At 38.0% G+C, this 27,007-nt stretch overlaps 1 protein-coding gene across 3 annotated transcripts in view; it reads left to right on the forward strand.

Annotated features, from left to right (window-relative positions):
* The first annotated feature begins 2,757 nt into the window (after nucleotides 1-2,757).
* Nucleotides 2,758-27,007, forward strand: part of LOC116727280 (protocadherin-15-like) — a 228,917-nt gene continuing 204,667 nt past the window's right edge. For all 3 annotated transcript variants that reach the window (XM_032574623.1, XM_032574624.1, XM_032574625.1), the window contains exon 1: nucleotides 2,758-3,197. The gene's annotated coding sequence lies outside the window, so the exon portion shown is untranslated. The remainder of the gene's footprint in view (nucleotides 3,198-27,007) is intronic.

Consider the following 27,007-nt stretch of genomic DNA (forward strand, 5'->3'; position numbering starts at 1 on the left):
TGAGCCTTTCAGTCCTCTGTAAACAGAATGCCTCTGTTTAAACATGCATAAAGTTTGGAAAACCCTAGTCTTATCATTTCCCCATGGAAACGTTGGCAGTTATTTACAATAAGAGCAATCAGTATAAATAGTGGGCAACATTAAAAGGTGTCGCATTAAAGATAATCGGTTAGAACATACTGAATCTTCTTTTTTTTTTTTTTTTACAATGTTTTCAATTCACATTAATTAAAGCTCCTGTTTGAACAAAGAATTGCATGTGGAGGACTTGGTATTGAACAATTCTTTTCACAGGGACTTTAAAGCTCATTCCGTATCCATCTAATACACTAGTGTATAACCAAAGTGTCTGAATCTGCTAAGCATCAAGCCCCGAGTTTGTACCTCTAGCATTCTGATGTCAAGAAAAATTGCTTTGGCACTCAAAGGCACGTACAGTTAATAACGTGTTGGATGACAAACTCTACAGCTTTCTCTGTAAGTACGTCATGAATAGAATATCATGTATAGACTATGCAAAGATAGTATAGTATATTTGCACAAGACTAGACTAAATACATATTTTACTTAACATTTTGAGAGCATTCTTTGATGAAACTGGCTATAAAGCTAAACCTCAAACTTTGAAAAGTTGATAGTTATTCTAAAAATTAGTATGTCTTACTGTAACTGTGTCCATCTGATATTCACACCTGGAATAGGCAACAGTCCCTAAACAATCCAAAACCTGTTTAGAAAAAACATTGTGATAGAATACCTGAATACAATAAAGGTTCCATGAACTTATATCTAATATAACTCTTGACAAAAATGTTGCATCTTATACCAAAACAAGCTAAGTAAAAACTGACTTCTAAGCTTTCTCAACAACAAGATTACAACCTACATAAAAGGATTGCTATAGCTGTCAAGGGTAAGTGGATCAAAGAAGCCAAATACAGAGAGGAAGAAAGATAGATTTGGGATTCTAGTACCTTTTAATAATTAAGCTGATATTCAATAATTCCACAACAAGGTATAAACAGTGAGCATGGGAAGGTAAACAGAGAAACAGACCATTAGATTTGGAAAATGAGGAATATAAGACCTGGAGAGAATGAATGAGAAAAGGTGTGAAACAGAAAGACTGATTACTGATTAAGAAAATTACCAAAGAGTAGCTTTCTCAAAATATTACAACCAACACAAAATTTCCAAAACCATAAGACTTATGGATCCTTTCAGTGAGATTAACCAAATAAGAACATGAAAATGTAGTAACTTTACAGGCTGCCCAATAAAAGGCCAGACTTACTGCTGGGTTCTTTGAGCTGGAAAAGTTGCGTCTCAAAGTTGTGGAAGTTAAAAATCCCACATTGTGGAGGTTTAATAATTGTGCTTATGGCTATTTGTCAAGTAATCTCAACGGAAACCAAGCTGGCCAAAACAGCTCGAAACTATTTAGGTAGTATAAGTTGAAAATAATTACACTACCTCATTAAATTTAAATTAAATTCAACTATTTTGTAGGAAATGTTCACATACTGACCTTCAATCTTCCTGTTTAGTTAAAAAAAAAAACTTGTTTTACTCCTTCAGCAAAAGATAAATCATATCATATCTGAGGAAAAACTTAGGATGCTGTACTCTCCAAAGGCTAGTGTCATCCGCTTTGGTTGAAAGAACTATGACACTTTCTGTGGTTAATGAATCTCTTACATCATTCTAAAGAAAGTTTGCTCCATTGACACATTCAGCTGTAAGATGTTAGAGGGGTTTCTTGATTGGACAGTCTGCTTTATGTCATCCCACAGCATCAACACAGGAGCCAGATCTCAGCCCAGGGCTTATGCTTTAATTCTCAACCAGTCCTTAATGGACTTGCAGGTATGTTTTAAGACATTGTCATGTTGCAGGATTCAGTTTTGATTTTTTTCCCCCTCACGTATTTCTCAAGCACCTTGTGCTACATGGCGGAATTCACAGCTGATCATCCTAAACATCCCTTTTGTTCTAGACTTCAAATAACTAAAATTCAGAGTCCGAACTGGATGTACAATACAGTTTCGTTGTATTGTACATGCAGTGTTTATTCATATGATATCTTGGTTCTTTTTTTTTAGATAAAGTTGAAATTAAACATTGAAGTTTATTGAAAACGGATGAAATCCTGAAATAAATCATTGTCGCAATTTAATCCAAATATTAATCATGCGTTTGCATTGTGCGTCTTTCTGCTCCTGAATGGAACACCGCGCACTGTACAGCAAATGTCTTGGCAACACAATAAAGACTAATAATAATAATAATAATAATAATAATAATAATAATAATAATAAAACTAAAGATCATTTCCACAATGTATATTTATCCATCAATGTTAGTCATTAATTTTTTTGCGCAGACAAGATGCATTTAAATCCAGAGCAGTTGCGTGAGGAGCAGGAATTCGGTAACACAGCGCGCGCGCACACACACACACACACGCACGCCCCCCCCCCCCCCCCCCACACACACACACACACTTCCTTCTCTGCGCAAAGAAGCGAAGCGGTGAAGAGAGAAGCGGACACCGGCTAATCCGTTCGCCTTTTGCTGTGGACGTTATTAGATTACGGCGCAACGTTCGTCATCTGTGCAGCTGGCTGCTCCTGAGATGAACGCATGACGGCTTTTACACGTATATATATATATTTAAATACACATTCTCTCTCTTCATTCAGCTGATGTCGCCGCTGTTCGCCAACTCTTTGCGCCTCCCCCCGCCCCTTCCCTCTCTGTCTCACTCCGCGGTTGGGAAAGCGGAGGGGGAACACTAGAGACTGTTGCTCTGTCTCCCTCCCACAGCGCTCTAAGTCCCGCAGCGGAGACTTAAACTAAAGAACACTTGAAGAGAGACGGACTTTATTAGAGCACCAAACGTTGCTGCCATCTATTTTTATTTTATTTTTATTTTATTTTTTACTTCTATGTAAGACACCGTCTTGAACGCACCGTCATCGGAATATTTACCCGCTTCCCAAGAAAAAAATTAAAAATTAAAAATTTTTTTTTTTAGAGATAAAGTAAGTAGGGTGAGCGTTCAACCAAGCGAGCAGGTTTGTGCTGGATGTTATTTCCTGGATTTCCTCTTTCCTGCGGCCGACGGGGAAAACAGCAACAGTGTGTGGAAAAGTAGATTTGAATGTTAAACATATGGCTTCGACGAGGATAACGCGGTAAGTCCTGCGCTGTATCCTTCTTAAACCCATATTCCCTAATGGGAAAGCTCTCTGTTTGCTCAGTATTGACTTTAGAAAGCGCAAGCTGCAATTTCTAAGTGATGGGCAGGTTATCTCGCTGCTGCTTTCATTGTTTTTAGCTGATCAAAAGCCTGGATATCTAACGCTCCTCTGTGTTAGGTCTATGCTTGTTTTTGTTGTTTTTTTTTTTTAAGAATTTGCACTTGTGTGTGAGAGAAGGGAGCTGCTCATGAGACTCATACTGTCATACTAAGGAAAAGACGCATTATTGTGAGACTAGGCGTAGAAAAGTGTGGCGGCTGAAAGCATGTTTTTAGGTAAATGTGAGGATTCGCTGTCCGTGGTGCTGAAGCCTTCTGACTGGATTTCTCTCTCCTGGTTTGGACGCTTCAAATGACACCCACTAGAGTCAATTCAACGCGAGTATGCAATGCTCGTCTTAAATGTCACCTCTTAACCTATCAATTAACACTGACTTCCATGAGCTCATAGCGCACCGGACGTAGCCTGGTTGTATGTCCTGTTTTTTCTCAAATTGAACGAGCTTCTGTGCAGAATTTGACATTTTCTTTTCTTTTACCCTAAAAAAAATTCCCGATTGCCCCCCCCCAACATGTGCAGCATCATTTCGCCAGTGCGGCTTCAACTCCCGCAGCAGTCCCGTCAAAATCAGCCTACGCCAGCCTTTGGGTCTTGGATTATGAAGAGTGAGAGAATCATCCGATTAGTTTAAATTACGACAAGCTGTCGCCTGCTCGGTGCAGGTCAGATAAAGAGGGCAGAAAGTTAAAGTTGACTCCAGGTTGGTGGTTACTTCAGATGTAGGCTGTCCTTCACAGATGCTGCCTTTTTGCTCTTACGCTCCTGCCCTCACTGTGAACCTTTAATAATGTGTAATTATGTGGTTTGTGCAAACAGGATTAGCCATATATTGATCAGTAATGACAAACCCATGAGTCCACAATGCTTCTGTTTGGGTCCCAGTGAAGCAGAGTCAGTGTGTCTTGGTGAGTTTACCCTGTGGATTATGTGACACTGCCGTCTACCTGTGCGTGAGAGTGTGATGCCAAACAGGATTGTGTGTGCGGGCTCCGTGTGTGGGGGTGTGTGTGTGTGTGTGTGCAGGGTTGTGTTTGTAAATGCGCGTGGAGAAGGGGGGTCAGGCAGACAGAATGTGCTTTGTGAACTTGGGAGCCGTCAACTCCTCACTGTGTCAAATCCAGTTAGTCACGCTGGATGAGAGAGGAACCAGCACTTCGATCCAAATAACTGTGGCTATCTACACTTCTGTGACTCAATGTGATGTGATATTTCACTTTGGTTGAATGTTTTTAATTTGGAAGTGCAGAAGAATTTCTCTTTCCCAATTTCTCCATGAAACAACCCTTTCCTTCACTTGTGCATTACAAACTTTTGAACAACTAGAGAACTCCTGCTGTAAATGTATTTCGTTGAGATTTTCTGTGGTAGATAACACAAAGTAGCACTTAAATGTAGAGTGGATGAAAAAGGGAACAAGTAAAAGTCTGAAAAATGTGCCAAGCATTTCTATTAACAAACCTATCAGTAGTTTGTAGAATCTCCTTTCACTTCACGTACAGCCACAAGTGTCTTTGGTTGTATCTCTACCAGCTTTGCATATCCAAAGATTCAATAATTTCTCCTTTTTGGAAAATAACTCAGTGTGTTTGTGAACGTACTTTTTCTAGTCTGCTATTCATATTCAAATACATTTAGATCTGGACTTTGACTGGGCCATTCTAACATCTGAATCTGCTTCTGTAAACTAATCCAACATAGATCTGGTTGCACAGTTAGACTTCTTGTCCTGCCTTTAATTTTAAATATTTCTAGAATTTAAAAAAATCAACTGAATAGTTCTTGTTTAAAGGAAGAAGTATGACTGGGGGGAGACTTTCAACACTGGTGTATTAGTTTCAAATCAACATAAAAGTTCATATCCAAGTTTTACAGTGTTTTAAAAAAAGAACCATTTTTACTGTGGGTTCAGAAATGTTTTAACAATTTTTCTTTTGAAAATGACAACTTCTAATTATGAGCAGAGTGTTGGTTTAGTTCTATTTTAGCTCATGTCAGTGCAGCAGATCTTAATCACGATCCCTGAGCCTGAGAAATGTTCCGCTGTGCAGGGCAGCCTTGGCTTTTCTGGGTCCCAAGGTTCACAATTAGGGAGCGGTGCTTCATAACGTGATCCCTGAAGATTAACTTCTGCATTAATGGGAGGGTTTTTTGATTTGATCGATGGGATTGAGATGTATTTAATTCCTTTCTACTGGGTTAAGTTTTTCACTGGTTTTTTGGTGATTTTTTTGTTTTTAAAGATGAGTAGTGATCATAGTTGTTAGCATAAGCGAGAGTTTGTCTCACTGTTTTATATTACTGGATAGATTGGCGCTGAAGATTACATTTTTGACAATTTAATTCTATTTTCTATATTATGTTGCAATTATATCTCCTAAAATAATCAATTTTTCTAATAATCACATTCTTACTGTCATTGATTGAACAATAGATAAAGAAAATGAGTCTTGTTTTGTAGCAAAACAACATTTAAGTATTCTCCAGAAGAAAACAATGATAGCATTGGGTGATGCATTTATTATTAGTGAAGGATTTTTGATTCTGCAAATGCTGTTTGGTTGTAACATCTCCCTTTTATATATGTGGCAGAGACATTCTTCCAAAAAGTCTGTCAAATTATTGGACTTTGTTGTGCTAAACTACATGCCTGTATCGTATCGATCGGATGTTACATTCTGGAAAAAGACTCAACAATTAAAGAAAAGTCAGCAAAGTATTTGGAATTAGGGATTAGTTTTGTACCGTAAAGCCTTACTCAGGTTTCTTTACCGTCACCTTGATCTGAGCCTTACTGACAGAGCGGATAACCTGATACACTGAGGACAGACACACACACAAACGCCACGCAGTCTGGATTGCCTGAAATTCACACCTGCTCTGTAGCTGAGGGCAAAAGTTCCCAATGAGTCAATAAAAGCTTCACCACAGAAACACCGTGATCCCACAGCACCCAGTGACATGCACATAGTAATTACACGGGATATGAGCTGTCACATTCTGCTGGGAAAGGGGATCTGAGGGCAACACTCTCCTTCACCTTGCCAATTAGATAAGATTTCTGTCGGCAGTAAGGTTCTTTAAACTCTGTCTCAAGTTGGATTTGCTTTAAAGATGAGATGATGTAACAAATACATAACACATCTCAATGTTGTAGTCAAGACCACCTAACCTCAAGACCAAGTCAAGACCGAGACTTTGAGTCAGGCAAAACGGAAGTCAATGAGAGACCAGCTGCAGCCGGACATACATCAATGTTTCTGTGTTTGCTTTAGATTCGTTTGTTTTGGCTTTATTACAAAACTAAGCATCACAAAATCATCATTTCTTGTAGATTTAAACTAAAGAGTAAAATATTGTTTAATTTCTCTGGATAATATTAAATAGAGTTTTTCTTTACATGTGTCCTCCGTTATGCATTTAGTCTCCATGTTACTTTCTCTTACTTTCGATACATCGGGTCTTAACCCACCACTTTGTTAAATGAACAAAAGAACACTAGCTTCCCACCCACTAATGCTTCCAGTTGGATTGAGACATCCTGCTAGAGAGACAATCAAGAAATAAAAACACAGCAGTTTCTGTGAACCGTTCTGTCATTCAATGAACCCAAAAATAGTCTGGTTGTTTGCTTCAGCCTCCATCTCTCACCGCACCGCAGTCTGTCCTTTCAGCTTGACCAAAACTGCCAGCTGGTCAGTCCTCTTAGCAGCTGGCCATGCAGCTACTCCTTTATAACAAATCTTCCACCATCCTTCATATGTCGTTGGAGGATATTGATAGAAAGAAAAAGAAAAGAAACTCGATTGTAGTGCATGAAGCCAAAAATAAATCTAGTTTTCCTGGAGCAAAAGAGGCAGCAGTGAGCCTTTATCTAACTGCATACCTGGTATGGATGGCATCTGACTGTCCTGGAGTTTTGTGGTTGGGCACAAAGTTTTGCTATTGCTGTTGGGAATTAGCGTCGTAGGTGTGGTGTGTTCACTGACCACACAAATCTCAGATTTGTCAGGGGCTAATCAGCTGCTTTCCAGCCCAGTCAAGCGGCCAGTGAGGAGACCAGCTGGTTCTGGTCCGCAGCCAGTGGATTGCTGCATTGTTACTTTGTACTTATTGCAGGAATTAGGCCTTTTAAGTAAGAAAGCTGCTTTCTGTATCTCTCTGATCAAAAATGCCAATTACTGCTGGGACTTAATAAATTGGCACAGGTGTAGTAGTTTTTTTTTTCTTTTCTATCCCTAAGCAGATTATTTTAGGTCACTCCTGTTTGTTTGATGCTAATTTGCAGTGTTTGTGTAAAAGTCTGCTGGGGTTCTTTTTTTAAACAAATAATTTTAATGACAAAAACAAGTTACACCTGCTCACTGAAAATAAATGCCCTTTTTAAAGCTTTTTTTTTTTTTTTTACATTTATTGTGTTGCACCTGTGATATCTCCTTTTGGTCTCATCCCCCTCCAGACAACCTATTAGAAAGGTGTCAGAGTGAGTTAGGCTCACTTGTAGAATCAGGCTGAGATCTTTAGTTTTAGGCTAAGCATAAAGGAATCTGCTGTCCTCAGAGGGAGAAGGCAATTCCCTCTGCACACCAAAAGCATATGTTCTCTATCTGTTCATTTTATGCTGTTGGGGATTTATTCTGCTTACCCTAACACCTCTCTCTATACCCAATGGTAGCAGTTTCTTTTTAATGTATGTGAAGTGTTGAGTTTTTTTATGCCCTTGCATAAATACACCCCCTGATGAGAAGAGCTTTTTACTCAAGTGCTTCTTTTAAGCTTCACCAGACAGTTGTTGTTGTTGCAGCTCTGCTGGGATATATATTTGTCCTAATGCTCACAACAAGCTTGTACAGATGCGTCTTATTGAGTTAGTCAGGCTTCTGTGAACACCAGCTGCATCTTAACTAAAGGCATATTCTTTGGATTTATGAACTTTTAAGTGTTCCCGTCAGATGAAAGAGCATGTGGTGAAAGCCAAACATCATTTCCCAGCTTGTGTCAGCCAACCTTTCACCGCACATACAATGGGATCTTTGTGGGAAATATCTATCTAAGATCGCTTTTCAGCCTTTTTTAGAAATTCAGTCAGATCCGAGGGGTGTATTAGACGCCTTTCTTTGCTGTGATTGTTTTATTTTCTTGCAAATAAAAGTCAAGATTGAAGCGAGGGAGAACTTTATCTAATATTTGCTTCATTTTTAAGTACACAGTTCAAACCGGCTCAAATTTCTTTAACTTTATCCCTTGAACCTCTGCATTTGGATCCTAATGACATTTTGTCAACAGACTCTTGAGCGAGGCGCTGGTCTGAATTTATATCAGGAAGGGAAATTAATACAAATTCAGCAAAACATTCAAGGCATTTGTGGTTTTTACAAGATTATATTCCTGCTGGCCAAAATACAGACTGCAATCTGCATATCTGGCAACCCAGGCAGGGAAATTCAAAGGAGACAAAATAGCAAAAGCTGCCTTGCTCGTTTTTCTATGTGACCAATTATTTATTGTGTTTATTCCTCATGAAGGGCACTATAAATTGTCGTACAATTTCCAGTAATGAGTAAATAAGAAAGAAAAATGGATTGTAAAACCAAACCAAAGACCAAAAGGATGAAGGATGAACAAGATGCTAATTTACTGCCCTATCCAAGATTTTATTAGAGCACCAGTTTCCATGCTGGACGTAAATGGGGTTGTTGTTTTTTTTCTCTGGTTTTTAATTGTAAGTGGTGGGATATGCTATATAAGAACATCCTTACTGGTGAGACAGAGTCCCGTGGTAAGATTAATTTAAGTCAGTTTTAATCCTGTGTGGTAAAAGTTCTGACAGCTCTCTGCCCCAACTTAATACCCAAAGAAGCTTTCTATCTGATCAGAGGCTCCTAAACCTCCTCAGTGCCAGACTCAAATGAAAAGTAGTCTGTGAGTGATAACTATACACTAATTTAACACAGTTCTGTGTTTTCTGCGGATAGTCACGGATTTCCTCTTCTGAAGCTCAATAATTACGCTCTGTTAGTGACCAACACAAAGAAGCAAAAGCTGTGAGGTAGAAGAGCAGCTTTTACTTTTATTCACACAATAAAACTGAAGTCTCCATTCCCCCAGAGTCAGTACTTTGTAAAATCACCCTTCTCTACAATTATAACAGCAAGTCTTTTGGGTTGTATCTTTTCCAGCTTTCCACGGCCAAACGTTAACATTTTTTTTTTTGCACAGTCTTCCTTTGCAACAGCTGAAGCACAGTAAAACGAAAAAGAAAGCATGTGCTTAAGGACCCCTGAATTCAAATTCAAATTTAAATTCAAAAATACTTTATTGATCCCAAAGGGAAATTAAATATGTCTGCCAGCAAAGATTCAAGGATTCCTCAAACAGGCATTAAAGAATCAAAGCAACACTCCAGATATATTTTGGTGAGGACATAACATTAAACATTGCATAAAGCTCAAAAAAGTTGAATTTTACATAAAACCTCCCTTTTAATCTGAAGTTATTTTTCAGGCTTTAATGGGTTTCCCTCACTTACTGTTCTGCTTACAGCTCCATTTCTCTTTACCATCAACTCTGCCCATCTTTGTTGTCCCTTCTGAAGAAAAGCATCTGAACCAGAACTTGATGCTGCCGCTACCAAGTTTGTCGGTACACGGCGTGTTCAGGGGATATGCAGTGTTTCACCCCACCTAGTATTCAACATATGAGCCTGAAAGTTATACTTTGGTTTCATATTACCATTACAGATTCTTTTACTAGATTCCTTTGCCCCTGTCAAGTGCAAATGGTGTTTCTTCTGGCTTTGTTTCGACAGCTAATTTCTTCTTACTTATCGTCCATTTAATTATGGAGCGCACAATTAATTGACAGCGATCTTGCCATTCGAGTGTTCTACCTGAGACGCAAATCTTTGCAGCTTCCCCAGAGTTAATATGAGCTTTTCAGCTTAGGAGGCTTGCCACGTATTGATGATTTTGTATAATGGTATTGAAGTAAACGGTTTTGCACAGTGCTCCTGCAATTTTTAACAACTGGGAGAAGTATGCTTATAAAATTGCTTCCTTTTACCTCACAGTACTTCTAGGTTAAAAGAATGTAAATTGTTCATTTGTTTAATAAATTGCTTAAAGGATGAAGGGAGACAGCTGTCCTCTGCCAAAGCTGTTATCTATTATCTGTTATCCATCACAATACCAAGCTGCACAAGCCTTTTATGCCCTCATATTTTTGCTGAACTCTCCACCTATTCTCATCATTTGATGAAATGTGTGCCAGCATATCTCTGTAGCATTTCTAACAGAGAACAGCGGAATCAAAAAGTACCTTTAGAGAAAATGCAAGGAAATTATTTGACTGAACATCGGAAAAAAATGCATTCACAAAAGTAAACATATGTTGTATAGGGAAGAATCAAAGCTATCGACATCCGTTAAGCTCAGTAGCTTTCATATCACCACACTAAGCAGGGGACATAACAACTGGATATAAAGCCTATGTGTAAATTAGGAGCAGTGGTGGAAGGAAAATCATTAGAGAGGCTTAGGATACTGTGTTTTTACTGATAATTCATATGTGGAACAGACACGTGCACAACTTTGATCAAAACTCTGGTGCAAAACGCCTTCATTATGTTTTTTTCCCCACAGATTTTGCCTACGTTGGTCATGTTATGTGTGACAACTGTTGATACTTTCAAATGATGTTTTAAGTTATGAGCTGATTCATAATTTATTGTTTAAAGGTGCACAGCAGTTTTTGCATTTTCTCCTATAGCAATCTATTGAAAAGGTGGCAGAGAAAGTTCCAGAGTGACTCGAGTCACTCTTCCTTTCGCTGTTTTGACACACTACTACTGCCCCTCGAAACCCTGCTACAAGACAAACCCTCGTTTCTCTTGCAGCCCCTACCTGGGCTTTTTATTTCCAAAGGTGTGAACATTATTTTTCATTAAATGTTTCAGGTTTTTGGAAAGCTTCCCTTACTCAGATTACCTCTGAATCAAACTGCTAATTTAAAAACGTTTAGAGACCTCTGGTGTGTAGGAGTTAATTTAGCTGGATGTGAGAAACAAGATCATGTTTAAGCTTTTGTATTTAACTTCATCATCTGCCATCTGTTAAATCATAGATATGTTTGACAAACATTTCCTTATCTACCTTTAGATTGTTTAGTCAAATGACCCTCTTTACCACTATGTTGTGATTACTATATAGGAAAATGTTGTGGAGCAGGTGTTTTTGCATTTTAAGCACTGCTTGTGTAATTCAATTGTTCAGTTAATTTGTGAATATTTTTCCGCTGGAGTACATAGTGTAGTCCATACTTTCAGTATAAGAATGTAAATCTTTTATAGACTTTTGTAGAAGATTGTAAATTGATAATTAGTTGAAATTAAATTACTTTATCATAGTTTCTAACAAAAAAGACTTGATTTTGGTGTTCAGAGGAATGAGGAAATCATTTTCTGTTAGGTATTGCTATGGTATGTCATTGCCTGCTGTGGTATACAGTCTCTGTACAGTATTACAAGTAACCACCTGATGTACTTGTACCGCTCGTCTCACCTTTTAGCCGCTGTAGACAGGCACCACTGAGCCCGTGGTCCAGAACAAGATTAGGGGGCAGCTCCGATAGAGAGCGATATGCACTGTGCTCTCTGCTGGAATAACATACGGAGCTGGGAAGAAGAACCCCCGACTCAAAATAAAGTCCCAGCTTGGCTGTGCTATGTCAGAGCTATAAACTGATCACAGCGTGTATCTGTCCGGCTGTCACGCAGAAACTCTGGTGCCTACATTAACCGATTGATTCAATTTTTGCTGTTTGATATAAATTTATTGAACACATAGCGCTTGTTAGTATTTTTGTGCTCCATTGTACAAAACACTCATCCCGGTCACAAAAATAGCATTTGTCCCAAACTAAAGTAAAAAAATAAATAAATAATCCAAAGGTTTTTTTCTTCAATAATATTAAAGATGATTGGTTTTGTTTGAACACTTCGGTTCTTTATGGTTTAATTTTGGACCTTACACAGAAATAACAAACAGACATTTTTTGTCACAGTTATGTGTAATACATCCTGTATCACCTCCTCCTGACAACAAACCCCAGTATATTCTTTCACCACCAGTTCATGAAAATCTGCCTCATTTACATTTTCTTTTCAGCAACATTTCAAGTTTCATGACAGTTTCATGGAAATAAGCTAATATCTCTTCTGCCTACCTCTCTAAAATATAACAAAAAGAGTAGTTGGTTGTGACTGTCTTTCAAACCTGATCTAGATGCTCTCTGTTGCTGCTGGGGGAAAAAAAAAAACATAAATCCTTCAAAAAATGAGCCCAAGTGTTTTTGGAAGTGCCTTAAAATAAGGCTACCAAAAATGAGTGAGAGAACTGGACATAGTCATTGCATAAAAAGAAATAATCTTTGCTCAAGGTACAACTAGGTTGTGTTTTTTATTTTGTTTTAGATTCTCTTAAATTTGCAGTTTTATTGTGAGGCCACGTGGATTTCTACATTCAGTTCTGAGAGGAAAGAGAGAAATTACGTGAAGACCTTCCAGATAGCTGGAATTATGTCATTTATCTGTAAATTGCGAATCAGCATTTAAATAAAACATATTTTATAGATGTCATTCTGCTATGAATTTTCTTTATTGCCCTTGTTGCCCAAGGGACATTTCCCATGGTAGCATATGCTGTCACATATGATCAGATTTTACAAAACCAGGAAAAACAGAAAAACAAAACAAAATCGGCAAGAAAATTCCATTGAATGTTGAACAGATAAAACCAGAACCAGAGGAGGATTGTTTAGGATTTGTGTTTGAGGTTTTGGTTTGTCTTTGTATATCTCAGACAAAGGCTTTCATATATAGATAATGAGTATGTTGGCATGTGTGGGTGCCTGTCTGTGTTAGCAGCCACATGCTTAGCCAGAAGAAGGTTACCAATGTTAAGTCTTGCTTCTAGCTTAGCGGTGTGTGTGTATGTGTGCGAGAGTCTGTGAGAGATATAGGGAGTGAGATTACTGTGGCTATTGCCAACTTCAAAGTCTCTTCAGGTGTTGTGCCAGGTCAGCATGTTTACACAGGAGAATTGGTGTTGGGACACACACACATTGAATCACACACCATCCAAGTCCTACATGTGCGTAGACACAACCATTGCTTTCTGGGTAGGGAACACATGCTGATCCACACACCGCCCAGAGTGCATTGGTCTTATCAGTGGTCCCTGTGAGTTAGGGGAGGCATTTAATCAGGGTTTCTGTGCAGCTCTTGGCATCAAACTGTTTCCACCATCTCCCCTCTCCCACTTCTCCCCATGTCTTTCATTCACTCTCCCTTCACACTGACAAGTCGAGTTGGCTAAATATTGCCAAGCCATAAAATGTAGTCCCAGAAAAGTTAAAACTGGATCACTGGAGGCTTAAAATAGTTCCACAGTCATTTACTAACTTTTTCAAGTGCTTTTGGGAAAGATCCGACAAGTGAAGGCCCTCCCGCAACGAGCTGAAGTCACCGATTTGAGCCCTTATATGTTAAATGATAAGTGGTTTCAGCAACACTTTAATCAGAAGTTTGACATTTTGGGAAATTGGGAACTCCTGAAATCCTCCGTCATCTCATTTTTCATGCTCACGTTTAAGATGAGGTTCTTTTTCCTACTCAGTGTCAGAGAGTATTTTAAATGTTAAAATCCAGTAACTGTAGAGACATTTATCTTAAGTTTTTCTGTCTTCTGGGACCAACAGGGAATCAGTGAGGATAGATTTGTCGCAATGTTCCCTTGTTTTCAGAAAATAATTAATCTTGGCATGTGGTCTAGCTGTGTTTCCTGGAGAGTTTTACACAGTTAGGTTGGCTAAAATAAATTAAAATGATAGAAATCAAGGAGCTAGCTGATGATATCTCTGTTGTGTTTTTCATATGCAAAACAGTAACAATCTGTAATGTGTGTTCATAATTTGGACATTAGAGCAACTTGTTTACAATTTCTAAGACCTGATAGATGACACATTTAATTAAAAAAAATACACATGGGGCGTGCCGTGGTGGCGTAGGGGATAGCACGACCCATATTTGGAGGCCTTCAGTCCTCGACGCGGCCATCGATGGTTCGACTCCCGGACCCGACAACATTTGCCACATGTCTTCCCCCCTCTCCTTCCCCGTTTCCTGTCAGCCCACTGTCATATAAGGGACACTAGAGCCCACAAAAGACCCCCTGGAGGGGTAAAAAAAACCCCAAAAAAACACATACAGCTTATGTCTTTGGAACGGTCTACTGATTTAGTCTAATGCTGAAGATGTGTTCATGAATACATGTGCACAGGTATTTGAGCCCTTATTGTGCTTAGCAAAAGTATTGGTATGGATATACTTTTGGTATGTATATGCTGTTCTGTCAACAGTAACTCCTGGCTCTTCTCAGTGACCAGATTTGTGGAGTTCTTTGCTGATATTCAGTTGCACATCACTTATAGACACTTTTTTTTTTAGAACTGCACAGTATTTATGTCAAATTTTTGCCCTTACCATACAGCATTTTGTATTCTGTTTTTATATAGTGTATATTTCTGTCTTTGTGAGAATCTACTTGCTTTGATTGTTTGTCACTTTGCTGCTGTTGCACAGAAATGTCCCCATTGTGGGATAAAAAAGGATATTTATTTCTACTCTAATCACCCATTCTTTTTGGAAAACAAGTAAATGCAATGGGCAAACGCACCCCTGCACATCAAAACGATTTCTTAGAATCAATATGCATATTTAGTATCTAATTAAATACACATTTGCAGTCGTATCAATACCAATAGTTCTGCCTTCGTGTCCTGCAGTTGATGCCCCGCTTCACAAAGTAACTCTAAAACATTTCTCTGTTTTTACTGCCAGCGCTGAACTCATGATCACTTTTTGAACATGGATCTGGTTCTGTTGAAAGCATAAAAGTAACTCATTATTATTAACTTATTCATTGTTTTAAGCTATATCAAGACACCAGGCTGTATCCAATTAGTTGCATTTTGTTACTATTTTAGAGAAAATTTTTACAATGCACAGCAGTGCGACTTGGAAATATACTGATGCTTTTTTGTCCTCCCCCTTTTTTCCTTTTGTCCCAATTTCCTTTGCTAAATGCCAAGAGGGAGCACAAATATGTTTGTTCATTTGTTTTGTGTAAAATATAATGACACGCAAAACTTTATAAGAGCTGTGAAAGTAGAGTGCTCAAAACCACAGCATGTGTCCGGGTGTTTGAGTGTCTCAGCAGCTTACTGCTGCTATTGTTTTTCAAAAGAAATGAACAAACATGTAACTGTTGGCACAGACTTTAACAGTTGAATGCTTTTTAAATAGTTCACAAACTCACAAAAATGTCTTTTCTTGTACTTTTGCTGTCATTTTTGGTTAATGCATTTATTTTTCTTCCTGCAATAGTGGACAAAAACAGTTATCTCAGTGAGTATTAAAGAACCACATTGTGCCTGTTAATTCATTAAGTTCCATCCAATTATAACCTGCTAAAATTGCTGTTTTAACTTTAAGGGCATGAATTATTGATTTTACATATTTTTCTTCAATTGTGCTCAGGCTAGTTGCTCGTATTGGTTATGTTTACTTCCATGTCTGAAATGAAACGGGAAAAAGTATGAGAGACAAAAAATTCATAACAGTGATAAACTTTGCATAAAAGTTATTGCCTCAACTTTAGAATGAATAATTGAGATATTAATGCAGACGACAATAAACACCCCAGGCAAAAATCATGAGACAAGCCTTCAGTTGGAATTTTAGTTAACTAAATTAATATTTCTATGAAGATTTTTCCACTTGGCAGGAGGAAGTCACAAGAACGCTTGTTGTGTAGCAGTTTAGAGACTAAACAAACTAGCACTTATCCAGGGTTTTAAAAGTTATTTTGATTGAGCCCATTCTGCCTTTAATACCACATTGGTGAAAGAACATCCATCCACCCATTTTCTAACACCTTTATCCCTAGAGCGGTTAGGAGGGCTGCTGGTGCCTCTCCAGCTAACGTTCCGTGCAAGAGTCGGGGTCACCTTGGACAGGTCGCCAATCTGTCACAGGAAAACACAGAGACAGACAAGACAAACAACCATGCACACACACACTCACACCTAGGGAGAATTTAGAGAGACCAATTAACCTAACAGTCATGTTTTTGGACTGTGGGAGGAAGCCGGAGTACCCGGAGAGAACCCACACATGCACAGGGAGAACATGAAAACTCCATGCAGAAAGACCCTGGACTGGGAATCAAACCCAGGACCTTCTTGCTACAAGACAACAGTTGGTGAAAGAACAGTTGTGACAAAAACTCTAATTCCAAACACTAACATTCTGGCATCACACTGATAAATGTAATTTCTGCTCCAGTTCTGACCAGCATCATTACTCTGTCAAAAATATCCTACTTTATTTTAGCAAAGGCTGTGGTTTGTGCAAATCTGACTTTTCTCCACATTATCAGTTCATGCCTTAGCTGTGAATGTTTAACTGCACTAGAGTAATATAGCTGTCAAATCATTATTCTGAGAACACAGTCTGTCATGGTTATACTGACAGGTTATTCAAAAAAGAAGCAATTTATTACCTGATAGCTTTACGCCTCTGGGTCTGGTTTCTGTTTCTTTGCTTGAGCTAGCTGATGAATTAATTGCCTGAACTCTGACCTAACCGCTAAGATTTGAGTTGTTCCCTGCTTTAATATGACTTGAAATTCAGTGAAAAGATTAATTATGATTTGATTCATACATTCAAGTTTTGTAGGTTTTCTAGTTCTAAAATTTGGTGAAATTTGATCTGTAATTCTTTCATTGTATACATTTTCCATAACTTTTACTCATAGCCTAAAGTTAAACCCCCATCTTTCAAGCATGCTATTTTTTTCTACCCAATTATATGAGTTTTATGCAAACCACCTTTCCTGATAATACATTGTACTTCAGCGCTATATTTTGTAAAGTGACCAAAACAACATGACCTAAACTCTCCTGAGCATAAGTCTGCATGAAACGGCAGTACGCTGAAAAGTAAGAGGAGCCTGTCACAGTCTGCGGAGGAGCTCAGTTGGTAATGGTGTAGATTTCCATGCATGTATTGAGGTTGAGGATTTTTGAGGCGCAGTGAGCAACCTTGAGGGAAAAAGATTAAGCTTAGAGTGCCCTGATGAGATTTATTCTGTTCTTACTAGAAATGTCCACATTAAAAAACAGCTTTGGTGGCTTTAGAATTTACCTTTCCCTTTGAAAAAAACATTTTCTCCATTCAAATGATTTTACTAAAGAATTTACTCAGCTTCAGTCTCTTCTCTTACTGTGTTAGATGTTATAGTTATTAATGTCTGAATGCTCTGAACAGAAAGCATGTCAAAGAAAGATCCTCCAGTTGTTTTGTATGTTTCTGCAGATATATATTAAAAAAATCAGCTTGAACACACACTCTTGGATTCTAATTAAAAATGCTATAATAGCATTGACATAAAGTTAAATGTGATTAAGTGCTATTTAAGAAGAAAGTTATATTTTTGTTTATATCTGCAACTTTTATTCAAGCTGCAATGTGAGAGCAACACTTTAGGAAGACTGTCATGAAGTTTGCTGGATGTGGAAACGTTGACAGGATTTTGGGAATCCCAAAGTTAAGATGATGAAAGAGATTTTCTTTTAAATACACTCAAAGACAGCCCTAGTAATTCTAGCTATGGCAACATTGCTGATCGTGGGTAAAAGATGCTAAATTCCATAATTATTTTATTTTAGATTTCAAATGTTTGTAAAATATGCTTGCACAGTAGCTGCTCTCCCACTTAGACAGTGTAAGTCACTCTGGAGTCGCATCAGTCAAAAAATGCTTCATGAAGAAAAGGAAAACATATTGATTGTAGCCGTCAAACAATGCAGTCAAGGTCAGTTTATTATTCAAATTGGTTTAAAAAATCATTCTGTCTATGGAGATTCAGTAGTTTCCAAGTCACTGACTTGCAGCATTTACATTATCTGGATTAACTTGTAGCGACAGTGGACAATCTATGTCATTGACTTTGCAGCAATCCCTCATAATAAGCCTGCATATAGCGACAGTAGAGAGGAAAACTCCCCTTTAACAGAAAATAACTTGGCTCACTGTGAACAGCCATCTGCCCCAACCAACTGATTTTTAAAACACAGAGCATACACAGAAAAATGAAAAACGGCGCTGATCCAGGAGTATTTTCTGTTAAAGAAAAGTAACACGTTAATGGCAGTAGTAGCTACTTTAGCGGGTTCAAATAGGAGAGAAACACAGCAAAGCAGACAAGCTCTGGATTGGTCAAAACTTTAAAGACAAAAGGTTGAAAGTGTGTAAGCACAGTTAGCTGCAACAAAAGCTCAGCCCAAAGCTTTGTAGGGGGGAGAGACAAGGTTAAACAATGAAAGACTGGGCCAAGTGCATCATCTATAGAAGGAGAACGTTAAATTGTTGGCAGCAGCAGGAGCTTAGTTGATGCCTCCCTCTGGGGAAGGAGTCACATCTGAACAGAATGCCAGACCAGGTGTAGCTTCTGTAAGGAGAAAAATGGAGAGAGCATGCAGCTAAAAGCTGACAAAATAGCAAATAATGAAAACTGGAGAGAAGGAGGAGAATGTAGCAGAGTGATTAGAAGTGGTCAGTTTGTGCTTCAGAGATCAGAGATCGCTCAGCACAACCTAAACTGGTGTAACTATGAGCTTTATGAAAAAGGAACATTTTAAGCCTTAAAAGTAGACAGGGTGTCTGTCTCATGGACTAAGACTTACAACAGGTTCGACGGGAGAGGATCTCTAAATGATCGACCTTCAGTACTTTTAGAAATTCTAGGATCCACTAGTAAACCTGCAGTGAGAGCAATATGCTCTGTTATGAACAAATGGAACAATTGTCGGGACTTTACACAATGAATCAGAGTACGTCTCATAGCAACAATTTGCCTTGAGAAAAATACACAATAAAAATGAACTGGTTGACTGATGTACTTTTCTGTACTCTTGTTCTTTGGCCATTTGATTGTGACATCAGTCTTTATCCATTGTGTGCTGGTACAGATTTCCATTTGGTTGATCATTGTCTCAGCCTCATCACCTCTTCAACAGAGTCAAAGGAGACCAAGTCGCTTTTTTGTTAGTGTCTCTTTTGCATGATTTCTTTTCATTTGAGTGGCTCCTCAAATTAGATTCACTTTGGTAGTAAAGTCTCTCCGAGTGTTCAAAATTTGCTATTCTACTAATTTGTATTGAACACCAAACAGTGGTGTTCAATACAAATTAAGGCAAATTTAACTAATTAAATAAAAAAGGAAAAGTTATTAGCTCATGAGATGTTTTATTCATAAAAGACCAACGGAATAATCTTATATTTAGAAGTTATTAGTAATCTTTCTGATTTTTTTTGTCTCCCCATCACCACCTCCTCAATATTTTTTATGTAGTTTGCCTCATATTTTTCCATGTTCTTAATTTACGGCACAAAACTGAAAACTTGTCTGCCAGTTATTTCTACTTCTTCACCCTCGTGTTTTCTCTCTCTTCATTCTTTTTCGACCCAGTGTCGTTAATCTTTGAGAAAGATCAGTTTTGATGGATTTTCTCTTTAATCACATTAAGTAAAGCTCTGTGATCAAGTCTTGTAATGCTAATCAATTCAAAAATGGGGGTAGCACTTTGCATAAATTGAATCGACGAACGTTTTTGGAGACAATAATTATTCAGCAATTGTTTAAATGCTTGTCTACGCAACTGGTTTAAATCCTTACCTAATGGATAAATGAAATACATTTTAATTTGTTTTAAAGTGTAACATTTTTATCCTGCTTATGAAATGCTTAATTAATTATTCATTAGTTTGGAAACGGAAAAAATGAATGAATCCTTTAAGAGGCACTCTAGTTACAGCTCCTCTGTGTGTGGAGTTAGTGCACTCCGGATCTCTGGATCAGCAGCTTTGCAGCCACAATAACGTGACAGCATTTAATTTGGCAGCTGAGAGCAGTGTGCAAGCCCGACTGCCTGTTCCAGGGCAGTATGTCAGGCCTGCATACTGTGCCGTGGAATTAGTTCACTGTGCTGGCAAAGGCAGGTGTTAGCACGGTGACATTTTAAGGAGAGAACTACCTGGAAACCAGGCTAGTGGTTGAAATCAGTGGCGGTAACACATCCCCGAGAGTGTTTGACAGATATCTAGAAAAGAAAAAAAAAAGTTTTTATAAACGTGTCAATTTTTAAACACCTGCATTCACCTTATTTGAAAAAAAAAAAAATCTCAGAGTGACTGTTTTGAAATTGCAGAGAATGTGACAGAAAGGAATTGCTCTTCATATTTTTGGTTGGGCAAGCGCACACGCTGCAGGATTTATTTTGGTTTCTTGACAGTTTTCAAGTGTAAAAAAAAAAAAAAGTTTTGTGGGCTCTTTGGGGATGTCAATTTTCACATTTGCTTTTTTTTTTTTTGCTAAAATTGGTGTGTGAATATTTTCCAGGCACACAGGTGCAGACTTTTGCTTATTAAATGTATGTACAACCTAGTCTCCAGTTTACTGACTAATTAGGCTAAAAATGTTTTTGTTCAAAACAGTCAAAGTTTTTACTCCTGAATATTTTTGCTAAATCTGCTGAGATGCAGTCTAGGAGGATAAATCTTCATTTAAAACACTAAATATTGAAGATAAATTTCTAGATATTTTGATAAGTAATACCTTAGGTAAACAATCCTGCAGATTCTACTGCAAAAGACTCCTAAATGTATTACATTTCTTGTTGGATCTACTTTCTCCAATGTGACTGCAGATGAACATGCTAGAGCAAACAACTGGACAAAACAAGTACAGCATTTCAACCACAGACTCATTGTTGTCTGGAGAAGAAAAACATGCATTTGATGCATTCAAATTGTAGCATCCATGACATTAGCAGAGAAATCAGCCGCCTGAAATAAGACGTGAGATTTATTGCCGCCTGTAGGCTCATGTGGCTGTGAAATAATTGAGGAGCGGAGAGGTGAAGGCTATCTGACTGATCAGCCGTGGTCACTGGTGGCAGCACAATCTGTCATGGTTAACATCTACTAACACCATGTTAAGCGCCAGAAATGGCTCATTATTCATCTCTTTGCATGTGAAAAGGTACATGTGGGTAAATCAACTCAACTGCTCTTCAGCAACACAGACACTGAGACAAAAGCTGTGGATTTCAGGGAAATGGAGAGTGCCCCACTGTTTAGTTTTTTTAATGAACTAAAAGGTCAAAGCCTGTATTTGTTTTGATCCTGGTGTGTTTGTGTCTTGATTTCATTTATACTAATTAAGTCTTGCCATATTTTGTTCATTCCTTTCCATTTATGAGTTTATTTATTATTACGTTATGTTCTGTCTCCATATTGGGTTTTGTTCTGTTAGATCAGCATTGTTCTTTTCCGCCCTTGTTTTGTACTTGTGCTAATTATTCACCAAGCCTGGCAGCTTGGTCCCTCTCACAGCTGTTCCCGATCACCTGATCTCCTCACCTGCATCTAATGTTGTTCTCCACTCCTCCATCAGGATTTAATCTCACTGGTTTTTATTGTCCATTTCTGTTTTTTCCCATTATTGACTCAGTTTCTCTAATGTTTCATGTCCTGATCGCCCTGTTGTTTACTAATATGTTCTCAGTTTACCAGCATTTTGGTCTGTTTCTAACTGCAACATGACAATATTGGCTCGGTTTGTTAACTACAAAGTAAGGTAAATCAAAACTAAGTGCATATTTGTATTTAGGTTGGTGTTTTTGAACACATGAGCTCCCAGTGAATTTCAGCAAGTAGGAAGAGTACTAAAGCTAATGATTATGTTCAATGATAATGATATGGAGTGAATGGGGAAAATATGTTTTTAGGTACATTTGCTGCACTTTTGCTCCAATATTTATGAAAAATAATGTTACCTTACACCAGGAATGGCCACAGATGAAGACCTTTAGATGTTAAGTTTAAGCTGAAAAAGTTACAGACTGAGAGGAACTGGTAAGCAGTGACAAGTAGAAGAGACTGTAATTATTTAGATTTATTTTTATTATTCTTATTTTTTTAGAATTTGTCAGCCTAGCAGTCTTCTTTTGAATTTTGATTCTGTTTATGTCAACATAGTCACCTCCCACTGGCAAGGAATACATTGATTATTTTTGGAAAAAAACAACAGGGAGGAAAAAATCAGTTGTGTAACCAATGTCTAAAAGGTAGTTTATTTTTACTCAATTTAGAACTTGGCTGTATAAATAAAGCACAACTACCATCAATGCGGAAATTAGGCTATATGTGAAATTAGGCTGAGCAGCAGCTTGCCTCCCAATTATATTTTCTTCTCCTGGAGCCTGAAACCTGATGTACTCAAACCCTTTCAACCTGCACCGGTTGGTGAGGTTCAGTGTGGCACCTGCTGAGCAGCAGAAACAAAGAAAACACACAACCACAATAGGATAACAGCATAGAGCACAGTGTTTCATAAAACTCAGCACCCATGAACGCACTTGCCTGATTTTTAATTGCTTGCTATAGGAAAGGGTTAAAAAAAAATGCCTGGCAAAAAGAGCATGACCTAAACCTGCAACTGAGGATCAACTCATCACCCATCCAGAAGCTAGGGATGTTTGTAGTGAGTGTAGGCCTGCCGGAAGAGTTTACAACAAAGTGAAGGCATATTGCAACCTTGTTTTTTACTGAGCCCAGATGGTGAGCCCTGCTGAAATGAGGTTAATTACAGCAGGGAGCACAGAAAAACAGCAAAGGCTTAAACTCCAAACTTTGCAGTGTACTTTTTGCCTCTGTTCACATTTTCTCATATTTATATCGGACTAGAGAGGGACACCGTGCCTTCTCTCTCTTCCCCCCTTTCTCCTCTCACTCAAATTTCAGTCCTTGTCAGCTGTCATGTTTCTGCTTGTTAATTTCGCTGCTCACCGCTCAGACTCTGGTCGAGTAGTCAGCTGGAACATCTACTTGGTCAAATTAGCTGCTGCTAAAGTTGGAACACGTTCATATTGTGATCATTAGTGCAGTGTTCTGGTATGAAGTCTTCTCCAGTGGACTTAAATAGGAGAGAGAGTGTTACAGAGTTACTTTGAAAGTTTTTACTTGGGGAAAATATGGAAGTGGGGAAAAGTACAGGAACAAGGACTCCACAAATCACGAGCACTGCATCTTTTAACAATTGTATGGTCTAAAAAGAACATTTCTTCGTATTATCTTGCATTAGTGTGTATGTGCATTAAGAACTGGAGTGTGTGTTTCAAAGAGAAAAGTAGATTGCTGCATTTACTTAGGTAGAATCCAGGAAGCATTGAAAGGCCACCATTATGCCTCCTAAATCCTGAATATCATTTTTTTTCTTCACATTTTTCCACATCAGCCTTTATAAACAGCCTACAGGAGAAGAGAAAAACAAAAAATAGAGATAGAAAAACTTAACATTTTTTGACAACAAAATGACTTGTTGGGGATATTAAGATTAAACCTTTTTCTTGAAATAAAAAAAAACGAAGCAAAACTAAACAAAAGCATTCTGAACAGGAGACCTGGTCCAGATGCAAAGTATAAAATTGATTAGGTGTTAGTTTCATCGCCACTTAATTTGTTTCTTTCACTTAAATTTCTTTTCATAGTTTGTCAAGAACAGAACAGCTTCTCTCTGGTCACCCAGAAAATACTGTAACATTCACCCTCCCACACCCGTTGCTGCAAGCATTCTCTAAGATGTTAGATGGCAAAACGAATAAAATTCTCCGACATCTTCCACTTTGAAATCATCTTGTTTGGAATTGTTGCCACTAAACTAGCAAATTGCATTAACCTTTTTTAAGTTGACCATTAAAAGACCTAAGAGACTTGTATACAATCTGCATCTTCTTGCTGTAAAGACTGAAGGATGCAGGAGCTTCAGGAAAATGTCTAGATTCTGATGAGGGTCTGATTCTGGTAGCTGGATTTCTGAGTGCGTCTCCAATCTCTATTGCCCTTCTGGTTATGTGTTTAGTTGTTCTACAGTGTTATTTAAGAGCCAATGTTTGGAAAAAAAAAAACCTGGGTAAAGTTTGTAGAGCATAAATTCAAACGTTTTGGGTTCCCCTGATTGTCATTAGAACACATGACATGCCTCTGCAACAAAAAGGCATCATATATATATATATATTTTTAAGATTAACTACTCGGATCGTGTAAAAGAACAACTTTTGTTGTTAAAAAGTGGCAGGCTGGCAAACTTGTAATTAGGCTTGAAACTTTGACATTTCCAATGTGTGTAAAACAAAACAAACCTTCACATATGTAAAACTCCCACACAATTTTTCAAATTCCATAACTTTTGCTCAACCAAAAATAAAAATTGCAAGCAAAGCAGTAACGGGTGCACTGCAAGGTTTTTACACCCCACAAAGGCAAATAATAAATACCGTGTTTGGTTTGTGGCGGTACCTGTAAACAGAGCGATGATTTAATAGGAGTCATTTCTCCTGAGCCGCAGCATTGAGAGATAGCTGCCAAGGCTCCCGTCATCCACTTATTATAACGTGGAAGGCTGCATTTTCTCAAATGTACATTACAGTTTTCATGGCGAGAAAATGAGAGGCTATAGCTCACTCTGCAACCCTTCACAGCTTGTCGACAAAAAACATTCATAAATATTACAACAGTCAGTCAGAGAGGACCCAAGGACAGAGCAAAGCCCAAATATAATTTTAAACCTTCTCAATCCAGGCGTGCCAACATGACCGACTTATCAAAAGAATCTTGCTGAAAGATATGGTGACCTGATTTCTTATACCTGCACTTCCTCAATCGGCCCTGCTTTTCCTGTCTCCCATGGTGATGAGAGTAAAGCATATAGAAATTTAGTTCCAGCTCAAACTTTCATTTATTTTGTCTACCTGCAAACTGATCTTTCTACAGAATAATGAAACAATAAGGGTTAATTTAATAACTAAATAAGAACCTTTGTAAAACCATGAGAGGGGAAAAAAGAGATTATATAAGAATCAATTTCTTCATTTTTGTCATCTTTATTTTTTTTCTTTGGTAGTTTCACTAGTTTATGTTCCACTGCTTTCCTTCTATATCATTCATTTTGCTCCTGCAATGGCTCAGCGAATCAATACATATGTTTCTGAAGCTGAAATTTTATCTTATTGTGCCCTCAGTAAGCTCAGCTGCACCGGAGTGATTACTTTCAGAAAGCCAACGTCCTTGGAGGCAGTTGGGAACAAATTTCACAAATTGCTTCATTCATTTTGGTGGCACTTCAGGTCACGCAACAATGCCAGTTCTGTTGACATCAATGCACTAATTTTTTTCCGCTGTGGTACTGAGTTCAAGTGCAGATGAAAATACCAACATTTCAACTTGAGTGAAATCAAATGACCCCGCAGAGAAGACACCGACATCACTGAGATACGGCAGGCAGAAGTAAGATGTCTTTATGTAACTTTGCAAAAAGTTGTAGATCTAAACTTAAGACACAATGACTATCTTACACTTACACTGTCTTCAATACCTTCATTTACTTCACTTTTAATGCAGTAGTTTGCCCTTTGTCCACCTTGAAGTGACTTAGAAAATAAATAAAACACCTTTTGGCCACTATAATGTAATAAAAACATCAAAGTTTATGATCTAAAGCAGTTTAAACACACCTTTATGGACTAATCAATAAATTATCTTTTGGTTTTCTGCCACACTATTTCCCTTGAGTACACAACAACATTTCACAGGAATGCTGAAGTGTTAAGGAAGAAAATGCTGAACTACAAGCAAGGCTTTTATTTGTCATTCAGGAGACAAACTTTAGATATACATTTTGAAATGTTATGTTTTTCTTTTTCTTTTCATAGGAACACTTGAATTAAATCTACTTAGGAGGTATATACTTTTCTTCCTTGTATTGTGTGTGTGGGTGTGGAGGGGTGTACTGTGCAGGTGTGTGTGTGTGTATGTTTTTTTTACGTGTTTCTCTCTCTGTAGCACTTGGGGACAATCAGGAAAATTGTGGTGTTTTGGATGCTGGTTCTTCAGACTCACAGGTGCTGACTGTCACTTTGACACTCAGTGAGATTGGCGGGACAAGATGGGCAAAGTGCCCGGCCATTAGCTTATTGGACAGCCTGGTCAACACAACTGCATGTGTCAAGAATGTGAATCCCTCTACTTTGCTCCCACTGATGCTGCAAAGTGGTGGGGATTTGGCGTGAATTGCTTTTGATACAAAACATGCAAATCCCACTGTATGTTTATTTGCAAACATTGTTTGCGCCATACAAATGAGTTAATTCATGTTGACAGCACAGCACTGCAACCGGTTTTACACACAAACTCAATTCAGAATGTGTAACTAAGCATTTGCTGAGCTGTGCTGGAATAAATACCTTATGTTGTCTACTTACCTTTGGCCATCATTTCCATGAAATAAAAGTTCCCGAATATAAATGCCCAGATTTTATTTTTCTCAAAATATTTGATCGAACATATGTTGCAAAATAGAAGAGATTATTGTAAAGCTTTAAGAGAACTCTGCTTCCTAATTTAGGAGTGAATGACTAAGATTGATAATAAATGTCAATATTAATAATATTCATAGTTTACAGAATACTGAATCATAAATTTCCATAAGCTTTCTGCTGTAGAAAGGAGG

Source organism: Xiphophorus hellerii, chromosome 10 (genome assembly GCF_003331165.1).
Source record: "Xiphophorus hellerii strain 12219 chromosome 10, Xiphophorus_hellerii-4.1, whole genome shotgun sequence".
NCBI lineage: Eukaryota > Metazoa > Chordata > Actinopteri > Cyprinodontiformes > Poeciliidae > Xiphophorus > Xiphophorus hellerii.